The 19,924-nt window shown below is 39.6% G+C and overlaps 1 protein-coding gene across 4 annotated transcripts in view; it reads right to left on the bottom strand.

Moving 5' to 3' along the window:
• TMEM135 (transmembrane protein 135) overlaps positions 1-19,924 on the bottom strand; it is a 383,046-nt gene that overhangs the window by 290,800 nt on the left and 72,322 nt on the right. The window lies entirely within an intron of this gene.

Below are 19,924 nucleotides of genomic sequence, written 5' to 3'. Positions count from 1 at the left end.
CTAGCCTCTGATTTATATTCATTACTATAAACTTTCCCATTCTTCCATTTATATATGTATTTTATAGTTGCCTTCACTTCCCCTCTAAACCAGGTCTGTTTTTTAAACCAGCACGAGCTTCCTCCTCTATTGTGGCTTTTGGGGCATCTAATACAGTATTCTTAAATTATTCCCAATTTGCATTCACTTTTTTCTGATTAAATTCTTTATCTCAGCTGATTTGGATCTAATTGTTTTCTCCTTTGTGAAATTGCCCATTTAAAGCACCATGTTTGTATGTCCGTATATATGTATATACGTGTGTGTGTGTGTGTGTCTGTGTATGTATATATATATATATATATATATATATATATATATATATATATATATATATATATATATATATATATAAAAACTAGTTTAGACTTTATTTTCCTTGCACGTTATAAATTTGATAAAGTCATGATCACCTTTACCTAAACTACCATTAATTTTTTATTTCTGTGATCACTTTATCTGTTTAGACGTCTTTATTACACATATATACACATACGTATATATATACATACATACATACATGGTGCTTTAAAAGGGCCAATTTCACAAAGTAGAAAACAATTAGATCCAAATCAGCTGAGACAAAGAATTTAATCAGAAAAAAGTGAATGGCACTGGTGCATAGGTTTCAGATTCATCACCTGCAAAATAGAACTGTAGGTACCTTATTTCACAAGAACATTGTGAGGCTCCATTAACTAGTATATGCAAAGAGCATCAAGATGGAACCTATAATGCATAAGTACAAAAGTATTTTTATTTCAACATCCAGTTTAAAAATCAGTGTATGAATCTTCTCCAGAACACTTCACAGATTGTCTCTCTGTAATCCTCTCTCTCCTTCCACTGGTCATCTGACATATTTAGAGACTCATGATCGTAGTACTGAATCAAACCTTACATCTATTAAATAACTGTTCCCACTTTACAGGCATATTGTAAAGTTCTCTCTCCATTTCAAGATGGTGAATTAAAACAGAAAAGTATTAAACCTAGATCTCCAAAGTACTAGTCCGGGACCTTCAACACAAAACCTCACTTATCATAGGCTTCCTCTTTCACCCTCCATACAATCTTACTGTTGGTGTAAGTCATCTCTTCTGCAGAACCCGCCCTCTAAAACGGTCTTCTGTCTGCCTCAACTCTCCATTTTCAAATCTGATCTGAAAACACCTCTTCTTTGACCAAGTCTTATAATTTGTCCTGCTCTGGTTTTTAGGGTTTTTTAAACTTTGTATCTCTTATTTCCAAACTGTTTTGAGATACAGTTTTTATTAAAATGACTATATAAAACATTATTGTGCATCAAAGGATTTCCAACAACTGAATCTCAATCAATTCCTCTGATGATTTTACACCTATGTTCATTGAGAAAACATGCAAAAAGCTGCTCTGAAAAAACTAAACTCTACCATCTGCCTTATGAGACTTGCAAAAGACTATTTTTAACATGGTGATTTATGCGTAGGGGCAGGGAAAGCTATAGGATACCACCTACCCTCTCCACACCTATCCAAAATATTGTCTCAATGATTAAGTGCTCAGACTTCCCAGGTAGGTAGTTTCCTTTACTCTGCTACATCGAAAGGGTAGTCTTGGGTTCTATTTCTATATCCAGCTATGTCACATACTTGATCAAATCACAACTTCTCTGTGTCTCAGTTTTCTCATCTGTAAAATAGATAATACTTACCTCACCCATGAGATCCCTGGGTGGGAAATGCTTTAAAGATGAAAACAATTTGTTCTCTCTGCATTGCATATTCATTGCTAAAAACAACAACACATCATTTATCTCTGTCCACACCTTCAAAGTCTTTGATTTGGCTTCCCACATCACTATAAATTTCATTGAGACAACAGTTCCCAAACCGTGGTTAATGGACCACAAGTGGTCTTCAGAAAATTGCCTGGTCACACAATGCTGCCTCTCTCCTCATTACTTGCTGCTACACCACACTGAAGACAGCTAAAATACATTAAAGACTTTCATTAAATTATTTTTCCATATACTGATATATTATGTTATTGTGAATGGGCGGGAAGATTATCCACAAGATCTCTCTATTAGGATGTGATTTGACAACGTCTACACTGGCAAAAATGCACACAATGACTTATCACAATGAAACATGATAATACTATACTTGTTTCCTGGGATCAAGAAATGATTAGACGATAAAGTTTTATTCAAGTTTCAACTAAAAATTCACTTAAGCACTACTATATACTTTTAATTCATTTGCGCCATTTCCCAGAACATTTTAAATTATAGCAGCACTATACTTATTTCCAGGAATTTTAACCTAAGCATGGAAAAAATATTGTGACATGCCACAAAACGAAATCTACCTATTAGATTTTTGTTGTAATTCTTCCACAGGATATGTTACTATTGCAACAATAATTAACTAAGAAAGGTAGCCAGCATGTCCAGTTACTTCATTTAATCAATCAATCATTACCTGCACAAAAAGAACTAATTGTATAGAGAAAAACAAAATTCATTATCAGAACGCTTGCATTTATAGTTTTTTAACACATAGCAAAAAAAAATACTCAAACACTGAAATTTTATCTGAAGAACAATATAAGAAATATGCAAAAGTAAATTATTAAACTTACAAAATCTAGAGATGTAATATTCTAAACATGTATTTACAAAACATTTTGAATAAAAGTAATTTACATCAGATTATAGCCTTCTACAAGATAGCAGATCACTGTTTTAGCAAGTTCTTAAAAAAGAAGAATTCTGCTTTTAAAAAGATTTTAAAGCACCTGAAGAGATTTTAAAAAGAATTTATATTTACAGAAAGATCACCAGAAGAGCAAAGTGTGTGACTTTACGTTCCAAATTTCCAATTTGTTTTAAAACTTTCCGTCCTTCCACCTGGACTCTGATCACTGAGCTATACATTCATGCTACTGTTTATATCAAGCTAAAAATAGACAAAAATCCAAGGATATAAAATTAACATTAATGAATATTAAATCTATTCAGTTCAATGATGCTGTACGTGTCTCACCACAAAAATCCATCCATAAAAGTGCCTTACAAGTGACGATACATGTAACAGAATAAAGAGAGACTAATTTTTAACAGCCCTCCCAAGGATGGACTGCATGTTATCAAGACCTCCAGCTAAACTGCTGTGATCACAGCTCGTCACAATATGCATTTTTTTAATCATCCTTGGAAACATCAGGACCTTGATGGTATCCAGCAGTGGTATCATTAACACACAGGAAGACGCTGCCATCATGCACTAGAGGACATGACAGACAAACACAGCTATTCTAAAAGAGTGAAGTCTATGTATATTTACAGTTGCTCACAAATACATTATACTGTACCTTGTGTATATATAAACATAGCAATGTTTTTATATACATACAACATGGGACTGACCATGCAAGACATGGAATAGCCTGATCTCCTGCTAAAATCAATGGATCAAGCCTCTTATTTAAGTTTAGAATGCTTACAACATTACAAAAATAAAAGTTTCACCAAAAATGACCACATGCAAGGCTGGTAAGGATAAAATGAAACTACTAGCTGTATTTTGGAAAGGGTTATTAGGAGGCGATTAGCCAAAGACAAAGGAAGGAAAGGAAAAAGAGAGAGGGACAGAGGGAGTGGAGCGGAGCATGGAATATAGGGGTGGTCTGAAGCTGAGGAGAAGAGATTGTGAGTGACAGGGTGGGAGGGATTGGTGCAAAACAGCCAGTGTGCACTGGGGAAACCTGCAGAAATCAACCTGATGTCGTCAGTATTAGTTCCTGCTGCAACTGCTTCTGCTTCTCCCCAAGGAGAGTTTCCCTTCCCCACACCCTTGGAGCAGACATGGGATTAAAAGGGAGCTTTCTGCCTTCAAACAGGGGCAAGGGTTCTTCCCTACACAGTGATAACTGGAGTCTAGCAAGCCTACTCCAATTGTGAGTTCAACTGTTGGAAAGTGAGTGAAAGTTTATATTAAGTTACAATAACCTATAACAACGAATATTGATGAAAAGGTACAAAAAGGAGACAGACTGGATTAGTCTAAACAAAAAGGGCTACTGATACAATCCAAGGACTGTGTTAAAGACCGATTAAGAAGAATTTGAAATTAATGAATCAAAACTGGTGTATGGACAAATTTAGGCCTAATTGATTAATAAAATAATGAGGGAATGACCTATTCTACTAATCCCCTCCATCCTTCCTTTGGGCTTCTTAGAAAGTGATTTCGGGGAACTAAAGGGAAGACCAGACTCCTGAGGGACTCCTTGGCGAAAGATGACAGGGCTCTGTTTTATCCAAGAGAGACTGTCCTCTGTTCCTGAGTTTCGATCATTGGGATGTCTTGACCAACACTAGTGAGGATGCCTGACTGTCATCACTGGACAAGTGAAGACATCAGGCTCAAACAAGAGATCTTTCTCTGTCTTCCCTTCCCCATTATTTTCTTCCTATTCTGCATTGCCCCACCCCACCCTGTTCTGTTCATGTGTATTGAAATAAAAACTTCAAAGAAAAACAAGCCATGGACACAAAAAATAAACCATCCAAACCCTCCCCACCAAACCCTCTCCTGTTTATACATCCCAGGATCGCAACAGCTCTTTTGCCCACAGCATCATACTGCGAGCTCATGTTCAGCGATTATCCACCTCAATTCCCCTCTGGTTTAACACTCTCCTAAACTTTAAGCCAATACACTGCAATGCTGTTGCCTGATTTTGCCAATTGGAAAAGCATCTTAAAGCAAGTTATATGTTAGAAGGAGCCTACTGGGCTCTTGCAGGAAAAGAACATTTTTTGAGGGGCTGCACCCCCCCTTTTTTCCTACCAGTTACTCCATTTCTGCCTTGTGATATTTCCCAGTAATACCAGAAAATGAGTAGCCATCCTCTGCCTCCAGCCATGTGAACTTTACAGTTCCCCCACAGGTACCATCTGCATGGGAGCACAAACCCCAGGTACCATATGAACAAGGCTCATAATGTCTGCTAATAGCACCACAGGCTACACCATTCTGTGCACGATAACTTCTGCATAAATCTCCAGACTCTTCCACCACCAAAGCCAAACAACTTCCTGGAGGAACAAAGCTTCCTGAGCCTGAAGCCATCTTGGCAGGAAGAGGAAATGAGAGAGAGAGAGAGCGAAATCTCTTTTTGACATAATTCCGAGACCAATTGCACTGCATGGCATTAGCACAATGAGATGAGATGGACCATCCAGCTCCACCCAGCCTGAGAAGGACCAGTGAAAGAATCCAACTATACCAGTCAAGTGACAACCCGGACCAGGGAAGCAAGTCAGAACAACAGCTGTCGTGGCCACCCTGCCAGGCCAGAGCATACCCCTATGACCGAGCAGACACCTGAGAACATCAACAAAATCTGTACCTTTTCTCCCCCTTCTGTGTCAGTCTGTTTTGTTAAAAGTAGGAAAAGCAATCACTATTAATAGCAGTCAACTCAAAATTCAATAACAGAACTTACCCTTCCTTCCCCACAAAGGATTACTTGACAACGTAAGAGACTAACTGATATCCTCTGTCTGAAAAAGGGACTTTGATAAGTTTTTAATCAAGTTTGTTCTGCATAACCAATTATATCATATTTGTAAAACCAATCCAAGTTCAAAATGCTTTGTGATACAGTTTTCTATGCTCTGCCTCTTATGTCTCTTAATAAATTTCCAAAACTTTGACATGAATATTTGTGTATATTTGTCATGGGACAAAGCAGGCCAAGGTCTCTGTACTGAAAACCCCAAACCATCTTTAACTGTTTAGCATCATGCAGTAACCAGGTCAAGTTAATTCCTTTGATTCTCTGGGCCGACATATTCTATCAAAATTAACAACAGTCCAGCCAGAGCCTAGTGCCTTGTGTCAGGAGTCGGGGGAGAGAAGGAAGAAGAGAGAGGTGTGTTTTTCCTTACACAGTTCTGGCTCCTATTGGGACTCATTTCTGCACTTTACACTGAGGCGTGGTGTCCAATTTGCAAATTAATTCCAGTTCCACGTTGGAGTCTGGTTTTGAAGTTTTTTTTGTTGAAGAATTGCCACTTTTAGGTCTGTTATTGAATGACGTTGTTATTGGAGATTGAAGTGTTCTCCCCATAGCAGAGGGGCAGAGTTGGCACCAGGGTTTGTTGCAGGGTTTGGTTCCTAGGTTGGTGTTTTTGTTGTGTGGTGTGTAGTTGCTGGTGAGTATTTGCTTCAGGTTGCGGGGCTGTCTGTCTATTCAAGGGACACCATCATAGGACCTAACCACATCAGCCACACCATTAAGGGCTCATTCACCTGCACATCTGCCAATGTGATATATGTCATCACGTGCCAGCAATGCCAAACCGGACAGTCTCTACCCAAAAGAATAAATGGACACAAATCTGACATCAGGAATCATAACATTCAAAAACCAGTAGGAGAACATTTCAAACTCCCTTGTCAGTCAATAACAGACCTAAAAGTGGCAATTCTTCAACAAAAAAACTTCAAAAACAGACTCCAATGTGAAACTGCAGAACTGGAATTAATTTGCAAACTGGACACCATCAGATTAGGCCTGAATAAAGACTGGGAGTGGTTGGGTCATTACAACACCTAAACCTAATTTCCCCAATAATAATTTCCCCCTACTGTTACTCACACCTTCTTGTCAACTGTCTGAAATGGGCCACTCATTACCACTTCAAAAGTTATTTTTCCTCCCTTGGTATCCTGTTGCCAAATGAATTGTCTTGTTAAACTGACCTCACACTTGGTAAGGCAATTCACATCTTTTCATGTATTTATACCTGCTCCTGTATTTTCCACTCCATGCATCTGATGAAGTGGGTTCTAGCCCATGGAAGTTTATGCCCAAATAAATGTGTTAGTCTCTAAGGTGCCACAAGGACTCCTCATTGTTTTTGCTGATACAGACTAACATGGCTACCACTCTTAAAAATCTGTGTTACATTAGCTATCCTCCAGTCTGGTGGAGGCTGATTAAAGCAATGGTTACTTACCATAGTTAGTAGTGCTACTTGTTTCAAACCTATTTATCTTTCACAATCTTCCTGTTTATGCATGAACACCCAACTGTATTATAGAAAGCATATACCTGATGAAATATTAATCAAAAAAGTAAGCTTTAAAGTTTAAAAATATCACTTGATTAAACTTCTTTATGTCTGAGATAAATCTGAAATGAAAATAAATCAGGAGCTGTGTGATGCTGGCAGACCAGATACCAGCTCATGCCAAGGCCCCAGACCTCTTACTGAACACTTACAAATGCATAGCTGGAAACCAGCCTTCCTTTCCTGTGTGTTAGCATTACCAAAATAAATATGAGATGTTAAGTTGATAAGAATGCATTTATTATTTTATAAAATACTTGTAGGATGCTGCACATATTGCTCTCATTCAACTATACCGCACGTTGTAAAGTGATAGCAAGCATTTGTATTGTAAACCTTTGCCACTCTGTAACTCAAACAGGGAAAAAGCCTTGTGTAATGCAAATGACTGTCTCTGACAAGAAGATGTTAAATCCTATTCATTAAACGCAAATGAGCCATTATGCAAGATCAAATATCGAAGACTACGTGCATTCCCTCCCCATCCCCCCCGCCCAATGAAGAAGGGACCTGTTTGGGAACTGTTGCTGTCAGCTTGATTTCTGTGAGAAGCTATAAATATGGACACAAGGAAAAATTCTTCATCTCTTGTCTGTCTAGATTATTCTTACAGGGCAGAAAACTGAAAAAGGAGGTGAATATCCCCAGAGTTATTCTGGGTAGCCCTGAAAGACTTTTGGGAAACTGGCAGAACACTACATCTCTGCTACCTTTTCATACTCCCCTTTACATACATTTTTACCTGCTTTAACCTCTCAATAACTCATTTATTTTTCTCAGCTAATAAACTACTCAGTTTACTATAGAATTAGCTACAGGGTTGTCTTTGGTGTGAGATCTGGGATGCAAACTGAGATGAATGAGAGACTGGTCTCTTGCAACTGGGTGTACTGAATGTTTGTGATTTTGGGTATAAGTGACCATTTATCACACAGCAGTAGCACCACAAAACAGTTTAGAACAGAAAGTGAAAAAGTACCATATCCAACGGAAAACTTACTTTCCCTGGATGGCTGCAGAACAGCTGTTGAGATGTTACATCTTCCTAAACCCATTGCCACTCATGGTGCTCCCTCACCTTTCCTGTAATAGCACCCTTCATCTCCCACTCTTGCTCTCATCTTGGGGCCTTATTTTATATTGTTCCTATGGCTGGCTCCCACACTGTGCTTCCACCACTCTTCTCTCCTTTAAATACATTTCTTTCATGAAACTTCTGTTGTTCTCTCCAATGATATTTCCACGTTCTCCTAAGTTTGCAACACTGTCTTCTGCATTGCTTGATTACAAACCAGATTACAAACCCTTCAGGCCAGAGACTTTGTCTTAAAGAAACACTCAACTTGAAATCTAATCAATTAGAAAAAATAGTTAGCTAGAATTATTTTATCTACCTTGCATTCTTTATCATATTTTCATTTTTAAAAGTTGCTGTTGAAAGATGCGTACAGATAGTAGAAAAAGACTACACAACATGAAATAGTGAGGTACGTACAAGTGTATACAAACTGAATAAACATTTTTCTAATCTCTTCCAGTTAGAATAATTCTTGCTATTAATTGTAACAATAATTGATCAAACATTTTCAAAATAAAGTGTGATTTAAGGTAACTGTGACCCTGTACGTTTTGTAAAACATTATATATAATACTCACACACCCCACACACACTCTTAAGGCTGATTATCATCATGTATGAAATAAAGGAAACCTACTTTCAGAGCATAGTTTTTCTTTGGTGGAGTCTGTTTCTCCACATACAGCTTCCACAAAAGTGAAGCAACCAAAGGAGAAGCTATTAGCCAATTCCAAAATTTCAGAAAAAAATCATCTTTTTTAAGAATGATTTACCCAGGTTTTTTTTAAATCTGTAGTTGAATTTAGTACCAATCAAGACACAAAAATTTATAGCACTGTTAAACAAAACCTATTTGCTATATATCTCTGTAACTACACCTCAATCTTAAACTGCAAAATTCTTATTATTCTAGTCTTGGATTTCTCCTGAGTAAAAACTGCCAAACGCATCAGACTGAGTAGTGGTTCTGAGACGTGCACAAATGAGTACTAAAATTAGACAACCCAACTTATTTTTTCTTATGACCTAAGTCAGGATTTGAACTGCATATGGCTTTAATATACTGTAGTTTACCTTCCTGAAGAATATATATTCGGCAATTTTCCCATGAACTCAGGCTTGTATTCTATAGGGACAAACAGAAGTATTTATTAGCTCAAATACTGTTGGGTATTGTAACACAACTACCACCTTGGTTTAATTAGTTAAGCATTGTGTGGATTCTTTACAAATATGAAACCCACAAGCAAAAGTCCAATCAGATTAATCAAGAAATTCAAAATTACAACAAAAATATGGGGAAGAAGAGATTTTGTTCCTGCTTCATTTTGATTCATTGAAAACAAATTGTATGCAACTTGAGAAACAAAAAGAGCAAAAGAAAAAGAAAGAAGTTAACTTTGGCTTTAGTTTCTGAACACAAGCTAAGAATCTAACATAATAGCCTACAATGGCTCCCCAAACAGGATTTGTGGTCTGCAAAAAGAAGAAGAACTTTTCCCCCACTGTAAAACAGCCCACTTAATAACCTGTAAAAACTGAATCAAAGATGGCTCAAAACACAATCAAATCAAGAGATAATTTTTTTCTTCCCTGCAGCAGACTGACAACACAAAGAAACTTACATTCTAGATTTAAAACTGTGGTTGGTTCTCCGAAATAAGAGAAGCACTGCAGCTGATGTTTAGGTTATAGTTAATCCCACACCCACCAGTTTCCTACCGACAGTAGAATCTAACAGTGAAACACTAGTACAAAATTTCATCGAAAACCAGCAACAGGTAAGTTTTCAAAATACTACAGAGAATATAAAACACAGACTTAAGCAGTGAGTTTTAAACTGATAAGAAATCAAACAAATTTGCTACTTTTTCAACTTTCAAACACCTAATAATAGCAATTTTCATGTGCAAAAAAAAATAAAAAATAAAAAATTACTCATCAAATATCACCATGTCACCATATACATTATAGGGATCCTCCACCAACTTTTTTTTTTTTTTTTGAACTGTCGTTTTCAATATCCGAAGTTTGGACTGTAAGCTAAGGTAATAGGAAAACTCCATAGGCCTTGTCCACACTACCGGGGTAAGTCGACTTAAGTTATGCCACTGAATAACGTAGCTGGAGTTGACGTAGCCTATGTCAACTTACCAGTGTTTTCACTGCGCTGCATCGACAGGAGACGCTCTCCGGTCCACTTACCTTACTCTTCTTGGGGAGCTAAAGTACCGGAGTCCACCAGAGAGTGCTCTGCTGTTGATTTAGCAGGTCTTCACCATTGTTCCTTCTAATTTTTCCCACACATATGCGCAATGAATTTTGTTATGTGCACCAATATGGAGGTGATGAGAGACATGGGTTTGGGTCAGGGTAGAGGCACCCCGGCCAAGTTGGGGTCAGGGGAGGGGCGCCCCTCCCCCAGCAGGTTCCATGAGCGCCTGCGTGGCGCTAAATGGGCTGCACAGTTTACAGGGAACTTAGGTCTTCACCAGACCCACTAAATCAACACCCACTGCATCGATTGCAGCAGCGTCGATCTCCCAGTAGTGAAGACAAGCCCATAGTGTAGGACAACAGGAAATGACTCTAAAAATCAGCACTCACTGGAAGCAAATACACTTCCTCATTCTGTTAAGGTTAAATGTCAGCCAAAATGGTTATTTTTTTCTTTTTGAGATATTCAGAATTTGTTGCTCTGTAAAGAAGGAAAAGTGAACTTGGATATAATGTTTTATTATTTTGGATATATGTCTGAGAAAAGTGTATGAGAGAGAACAAGATATGGATAAAAAGCCAAATGGAAAAGATATTTACAGTAATTCAGTCCAGTTAAATTAGCATCAATAATTCTTGCTGACTTTTCAACTGGTGCACTACTAGCCAAGATCTAAAGCTCAGAAATGTAACTGTTGCATAGTCTTACATAAGTTTCCCGTCACCATTTTTCCCTAATGTCTAGTGAGCCAAGACAGAGTCAAAAGACTGTCCTAAAAAAGGGGAAATTAAAATATTTAAAATTGAGTATCTGGTGACAACACAAGATTCATGAAAAGAGAGAGTTCAAATTCTAGAACCCCATTGACAGGTTTTTATAAAATGAATGACTAACAGTTTCCAAAAGATAAGCACATTAATCAACTTTCAGTAATAGAAATTAAATGAAAGACTTCTAGTAATTTTAAATGAGGCGTCTTAACATTATATTCTACAGTATAATTAAATTCTTCGAAGATGCTACTCCATGCTTACTTTCTTTAATAGTCAGATGGTCAGCACAGTTATTATACTTTTTTAAAAAATACTAGTACCCTAAAATTCTGGGGAGGGTTAATTACTCTTATAATCTTTAAGGCTGGTACTGCTTCATTATCTTTTGTTTGTATATGTTTGGAGTTAATTTTTTTATAATAAGTTTCTACAGGGTGTACAGTTATATTTGTTTTACTGACTGTATGAATTTGTTTCCTTTAGAAGAAAATAGTTTAAACAAAACACTATTGCGTTTAACACATTAAAACCAAAAATTTAATAAAAATTGCTTCTCTTTTTTTCAATAAAAAGAAGGAAGGGAAGTTAGCATGACTACTCATTTTTAAAATCATTTGATAATTATCTTCAATAGAATGTAACTCCATGAACGCATTTTTAATTTAAAAAAGGGAGACAAACTTAATTCTTTTAATACGAAGAAGATGGGGTGCTCCCCTAGTGCATTGTTGTTTTCTAATACATAAAAATGGTGACACTCGGTCAGACCAATGGTCCATCTAACCCAGTATCCAGTCTTCCAACAGTGGCCAATGCTAGGTGTTTCAGAGAGACTGAAGAGAACAGGCAATCACTGAGTAATCCATCCCTAGTCATCCACTCTCAGCTTCTGGCGATCAGAGGCTAGAGACAACAAGAGCATGGGGTTGCATTACTGACCATCTTGTCTAATAGCCATTGATGGACTTATCTTCCATTAACTTATCCAATTCCCTTTTTAAGCCAGTTATACCTTTGGCCTTCACAACATTCCCTGGCAACGAGTTCCACAGATTGATTGTGCACTGTGTGAAGAAGTACTTCCTTACTTTTGTTTTAAACTTGATGCCTATTAATTTCATTGGGTGACCCCTGGTTCTTGTGTTATGTGAAGGAGTAAATAACGCTTCCCTAGTCACCTCCACAACAGTCAAGATTTCATAGATCTCTATCATATTTCCTCTGTTTCTTTTCCAGTCTTTAAATCTTTCCTTATATGGAAGCTGTTCCATACCCTTAATCATTTTCGTTGCCCTTCTCTGAAGCTTTTCCAATTGTAACATATCTTTTTTGAGATAGGCAGTATTCAAGGTCTGGGTGTAGCATGGATTTACGGAGTGGCATTATGATATTTTTTTTATCTTATTATTTCTCTCTTTCCTAATGGCTTCTAACACTGTTAGCTTTTTTGACTGCCACTGAACATTTAGCAGATGTTTTCAGAGAACTAACCACAATGTCTCAAAGATCTCTTTTCTGAGTGGTAACAGCTAATTTAGATCCCGTCATTATGCAGATACAATTGGGATTATATTTTCCAATGGACATTACTTTGCAATTACTTTCTAATGAGTATTACTGGTGCAGAGGAGATGCCCTGGAGTAGGGGGAGGATTGGAGGTCTAGCCCACCGCACACTCACCCTGCAGTGGCAGCTCATGTCCCACAGGGCTAGGCCTGGCTCCCTACTCTGGAAATCGAGACCTGGCATAGGGGGTTGCAGTGCCACTCAGGTTTGGCCCAGTCACTCCTCCATCATGTGCTGCTGAGACCCCATGTGCCAGCTCACAATGCCACAAACTGCAATTTGGCCCATCCAGCCTTCCATCATGACAAAGGGGCAGCTGGGCCAAACCTGAGTGCTGCTGTAACCACATGCATGAAGTCGCGCTACCCGGATTGGAGAGCTGGACCCAGCTCTGAGATAAGAGCCACCACTGTGGGGTGTGTGTGAGGCGGGTTCACTCTTCAACCATCCCCCCAACCCACTACCCTGCAGCCTCCCTTCCACACGGGGTCCATAACCCATCTAGAATATTCCCACAATCCAATTTATGGGAAAACAGTGGTTTCAGCAACCTTTAGTGTTTAGGTCTGTAGATTACCAAGATATTCATGTGGGTTCTTTTTTCCCCCTCTGGACTCAGATTTCATGCAGGCATTCAAAACACTGATTCTAGGTTTTGTCTCCCCTATTTGAGGATGCATAAGCATATAATAGCTATTCCATCCTCCAGGTTTGTCCATTCTGAGTGAAGGTATGAGATGTATAGAATAACCTGGGGGGGGGGGATAATGTAAGCCAACTTGAGGGCTGTGGTGTCAGGTTTCAGTGACACAGACCAAGTCAGGAGATAAGACTGTGGATGATAAAGGGTTCATGTACCACTTTGCACTACTCAACATGAGTCTGACATCTTGGTGTTTGTGATAGTCTTGTATGAGATATACAGTTGATTGCACTAAATTAGTTTATCTAGACATGTGTTTTCTGGGTGTTGTTTCCCTCCTTAATTCTTTTATAACTTCAGTACAGTTTTTAGTACTTGGTCAACATATACATGCCTGCATAGTACAGTTCAGCCTTCTTTTGCTGGCACTTCACAATCAGCATGCATGTTACAAAACATTATATCCCAATCAAGTTTCACTAGAGCATTCAGTGGCAACTTCTCAGTTTGAATATCAATTTCACACTTTATCTGCAGTAATTTCAACTGTAGAACCATTTTTTAAAATGTAGCAATATTTTTACAAAGTGAAAAGTATAGTTTTTCTCTACTACCCTCATGTTCAAATGGCTAAATCACTTTTACTTATATATTTTAGTCTACAGAGTTAGTTTCCAAACGCTGTGAGTGAAAAAAAGGGGATTAGAATGGAAACATTATGCAACCTTAACTATAATGGCAGTAACTGCACCTGCTCCACCACCATGTGCAAGGCTTTGGGGACTGAACTGTTGGACCTAAATTTTGCAGCGCTCTGATGTCAGAGACTGGAAATTCTAAAAACCTGAATGTTCAATGCCTCTGAAAACAGACACTTACTTACAAGCCAAAATATGGGGTCTAAGTGTAGGCACCTAGGTTTGGCCCTAGTGTCTCACCCTTTCCCAAGGTATAACCTCAAAAGCCTTATTGTTTCAAGGTGCATCTCAAGGCTCAATGTAATCATAGGGAGCAGCAGAAGAAAGAGGCTCAGGGGAGGCTAGGGCAAAGCATATAGTGCAGTAAGGAAGCTCTTTCCTTCCTCTAAGATCTGTTGACCCTCAAGCCTCCTGCCAGCCACATTTCCCCTTACTTCAAGTAAAAGTTACGAACAGTCCCAGTCCTTCAGACATTAAGAAGTTTACAGGATGTGAGGCATACTCCTACACACTAATCTCTGCAGAAGAGGAATTCTGATCTCAGGGACCTATGGAAAGTCACAGGAGTAGTACTCCCTTTCTACAGATCACAGGAAATCTGAAGAATAGGGGCTACTCTCTACAAGTTGGCATGTGAGGACAGTGGTTAGCATTGGTCACCAATGGAGCAAGGGTTTATTCTACCCAGGTTCCTAAATTCTACTTCATTGGAAGCTCCTTCTTGTGGGCTTCCTCAGATTTGCAATAGGACTCCCAGTAGGACCATTATTTTAAAAACCAAACAAAATTCACAACAAATAACTTTGTTTCAAGTTATTTTCAGACTTTGGAAGTTAACATGGCTGATTATACATGCAACAGTATACGGTATAAAGATGCATGTTGTACATCTTGAAAATTGAAAAACCTAAATCATTGTTGTTGTTTTTTTAAAAAAGTAGCTGCTTCTTTTCCTGTTGAGATTCCACTTCGAATTTCATGTAAAATATTCTGTAAACCCTTCATTGAAAATGCCTTCTTATTGAACCGGATACATGTAAATTTACAAATACAACAGCTAACAACAACCAGAGGCATGAAATGATAATGCTAAAGGTTATAAACTATATGTAGATATACATTAAAATAGTGTAGTGCAAGTCTGCATCCTCCTAGATTACACAATCAGATCATGTTCTGATGTCTTGGTGAGATGGGGTACCCAAACCCCACACTGAGCAATAAACTATTCTGGGCTCAGTCAGTTCTCCCCACCACACCTGTGAGGGATGACAGACTTGGAAGAGGAGCTTAAAAGGGGAGAACACAGCACAGTGGGTGGCAGACCAGATTGGACAGCAGACCTCCATTCTCAGCTCCTGAAAAAGGGAGCTGGCTGAAGGCAAGAGCTTCTCAGAATACCAATGCCTGATGGCCACTCCCCAGCAAGAAGGGAGGGCCCAATACTGATCCACTTTTATGGTATGTCTATACTTAAACCACTACAGCAGCACTGCTGGTGGTGCAGGTGGCATAGTTGGATTTCTCACACCCCTGAGACATAGCTATGCCGATTCAAGTTCCCAGTGTAGACCAGCCCTTAGCAGCGCTACCCTTTTGCATTAGCCTGAGAGTCTACTGGGACCACAGCCAACCAGAAGCCCTCTGAAAAACAGAGCCTTACCACACCTGTGGGACAAATCATTTGTATTTTGTTTTTGCAGAAAATGCAGACTGTCCAGGGGCTCAGCCAGAAGGCTGAGCCTCTGACAACATGGTTGACGTGATGGAACACCTAGATGCCACAGACCAGAGGTCAAGTGAGTGCGATGGCCCTTGTGACACTTATGTAGAATTAAAATAGAAATAAAGTGATAGATTTGGATGACAGACTGTCTGCAAGGAATTCATATCACTCAATTAGAACAGAAAAAATAAACAAGCATTTCATTAGGACAGATTCTGCCAAAGATAAAGTAACATGATTAACATGTACACTTTGCAAGCTATCTGAGAAAGTTAAAGTAATTCTTCATAAACCATTCCTACCATTAAAATATCAAATTTGCCTCTAGTACTAATTGAAAATGTAGAAATAATGTCTTTACATGCTAAGAATGAGATTAAAATTTTACTTTTAAGATGCTTACTTAAAAAAATATGCATTTTTTATTATTTAAGTATAATGCTCAAGTGCAGGCCAATTTAAATTAACAACTTAAACTACATACCAAATATTAAACCCTCATGATTCCATGTTAAATAAAATAAATGTAATTAAACAAATCTGACTTAGTTTTGCAACTATTCCCAAGGCAATTTTTTTCTATTGCTAACTGAACCTTAGATCAACAGAATAAAGTGTGTCACACAGCCATAGTGATCAGCTAGCAATACAGTAGTTTATAGATCAAACAGGCTGTACTACTTACACTGATCAATACATAAACAGAAGCACAAGCCTTTCATTGAAGTTAGTGGCTTAGTATAAAGATTACTGAAAGAAGGTATATACTTTGAAAAAGATAAGAGTAACAGAGGCTAAGACACACCATTCATGAATTTCCATACCCTTATCATCAAGTAAGAGGATCTTATCTAATGAACAGACACTGCATGTGGGAGAAGAATAAAACAAAAATACAGAAGCTACCAATTATCAAATACAGAAAATATGAGCCAATTAGATTTAGTCACAGACAGTACACCTCCCTCTAAAACAACATAAAGGTTCAAATATTTTAGACATGTTAATATGTCAAAAGACTCCTTTCTCTGGTATTTGAGCATTAACCTAAAAATTCTCAAGACCTTTATAAAAAGTGCCTCTGATCAAAAGTTACATGAACTAACAAACAATGTATAAAACACAAAATGGCTTCTATAGTTTTTCATTCAGAGCACATTTTGACTGTCAGCTACTTTTACAAATGCAGTATTTGGTTTACATCTTGCCAGTATCACAGTGTCTCTTTATGACCTCCAAATCACATCCCTTTCCTTTGACCAGGGGCTCCCTCATAATCCCAGTATAACCTCAATGACAGCTGCAGTCCATAAGGCATTTTGAAGACTAATCATGATACTCTGCTGTCACTTATTAGATGCATTAACTAATGTGTTTGTTTGCATCAATACTATCTGCTACATTATTTACTATACATTTTTCCATAGTGACCTGTCATTCTATAAACCAGAATAGAAGCGATAAGAAAACCAATCTAAAGCAACTGTATTAAACCTGAAGTAAGCCCTGGTCTACACTAGGACTTTAGGTCGAATTTAGCAGCGTTAAATCGATGTAAACCTGCACCCGTCCACACGATTAAGCCCTTTATTTTGACTTAAAGGGCTCTTAAAATCGATTTCCTTACTCCACCCCTGACAAGTGGATTAGCGCTTAAATCGGCCTTGCCGGATCGAATCTGGGGTACTGTGGACACAATACGACGGTATTGGACTCTGGGAGCTATCCCAGAGTGCTCCATTGTGACCGCTCTGGACAGCGCTCTCAACTCAGATGCACTGGCCAGGTAGACAGGAAAAGAACCGCGAACTTTTGAATCTCATTTCCTGTTTGGCCAGCGTGGCAAGCTACAGGTGACCATGCAGAGCTCATCAGCACAGGTGACCATGATGGAGTCCCAGAATCGCAAAAGAGCTCCAGCATGGACCGAACGGGAGGTACGGGATCTGATCGCTGTTTGGGGAGAGGAATCCGTGCTATCAGAACTCCGTTCCAGTTTTCGAAATGCCAAAACCTTTGTCAAAATCTCCCAGGGCATGAAGGACAGAGGCCATAACAGGGACCCGAAGCAGTGCCGCATGAAACTGAAGGAGCTGAGGCAAGCCTACCAGAAAACCAGAGAGGCGAACGGCGGCTCCGGGTCAGAGCCCCAAACATGCCGCTTCTATGATGAGCTGCATGCCATTTTAGGGGGTTCAGCCACCACCACCCCAGCCGTGTTGTTTGACTCCTTCAATGGAGATGGAGGCAATACGGAAGCAGGTTTTGGGGACGAAGAAGAAGAAGATGATGATGAGGTTGTAGATAGCTCACAGCAAGCAAGTAGAGAAACCGGTTTTCCCGACAGCCAGGAACTGTTTCTCACCCTGGACCTGGAGCCAGTACCCCCCAAACCCACCCAAGGCTGCTTCCTGGACCCGGCAGGCGGAGAAGGGACCTCCGATGAGTGCACCTTTTAAAATACTATACGTGGTTTAAAAGCAAGCATGTGAAAGGATTACTTTGCCCTGGCATTCGCGGCTCTCCTGGATGTACTCCCAAAGCCTTCGCAAAAGGTTTCTGGGGAGGGCAGCCTTATTGCATCCTTCATGGTAGGACACTTTACCACTCCAGGCCAGTAACACGTACTCGGGTATCATTGTACAACAAAGCATTGCAGTGTATGTTTGCTGGCGTTCAAACAACATCCGTTCTTTATCTCTCTGTGTTATCCTCAGGAGAGTGAGATATCATTCGTGGTCACCTGATTGAAATAGGGTGCTTTTCTTCCGGGGACACTCAGAGGAGCCCGTTCCTGCTGGGCTGTTTACCTGTGGCTGAACAGAAATGTTCCCTGCTGTTAGCCACAGGGAGGGGGGAGGGTTGAGGGGGTGGCCAAGTGGTGGGGGGAGGCAAAATGCGACCTTGTAAGGAAAGCACATGTGCTATGTATGTAATGTTAACAGCAAGGTTTACCCTGAAAGAGCGTAGCCACTGTTTTATAAAATGTGTCTTTTTAAATACCGCTGTCCCTTTTTTTTTCTCCACCAGCTGCATGTGTTTCAATGATCACAGGATCTTCTCCTTCCCAGAGGCTAGTGAACATTAGAAAGAAAAAAAAACGCACTTGTGATGAAATGTTCTCTGAGCTCATGCTGTCCTCCCGCACTGACAGAGCACAGACGAATGCGTGGAAGCAAATAATGTCAGAGCGCAGGAAAACACAAAACGTCCGGGAGAAGAGGTGGCGGGCTGAAGAGAGGGCTGAAGCTCAAATGTGGTGGCAGCGTGATGAGAGGAGGCAGGATTCAACGCTGAGGCTGCTGGAGGACCAAACCAGTATGCTCCAGTGTATGGTTGAGTTGCAGCAAAGGCAGCTGGAGCCTGTGTAACCAACTGCCCTCCTCTCCAAGTTCCATAGCCTCCACACCCAGACGCCCAAGAACGCAGTGGGGGGGCCACCGGCCAACCAGCCACTCCGCCACAGAGGATTGCCCAAAAAAAAGAAGGCTCGCATTCAATAAACTTTAAAGTTGTAAACTTTTAAAGTGCTGTGTGGCATTTTCCTTCCCTCCTCCACCACCCCTCCTGGGCTACCTTGGTAGTCATCCCCCTATTTGTGTGATGAATGAATAAAGAATGCATGAATGTGAAGCAACAATGACTTTATTGCCTCTGTAAGCAATCATTAAAGGGAGGAGGGGAGGGTGGTTAGCTTGCAGGGAAGTAGAGTGAACCAAGGGGCGGGGGGTTTCATCAAGGAGAAACAAACAGAACTTCAACACCGTAGCCTGGCCAGTCATGAAACTGGTTTTCAAAGCTTCTCTGATGCGTACCGCGCCCTCCTGTGCTCTTCTAACCGCCCTGGTGTCTGGCTGCGCGTAACCAACAGCCAGGCGATTTGCCTCAACCTCCCACCCTGCCATAAACGTTTCCCCCTTACTCTCACAGATATTGTGGAGCACACAGCAAGCAGTAATAACAGTGGGAATATTGGTTTCGCTGAGGTCTAAGCGAGTCAGTAAACTGCGCCAGCGCGCCTTTAAACATCCAAATGCACATTCTACCACCATT

This window comes from Lepidochelys kempii, chromosome 1, assembly GCF_965140285.1.
Source record: "Lepidochelys kempii isolate rLepKem1 chromosome 1, rLepKem1.hap1, whole genome shotgun sequence".
Lineage (NCBI taxonomy): Eukaryota > Metazoa > Chordata > Testudines > Cheloniidae > Lepidochelys > Lepidochelys kempii.
The sequence above is the reverse complement of the archived record's forward strand: the minus strand, read 5'-3'. Positions and strand labels throughout refer to the sequence as shown.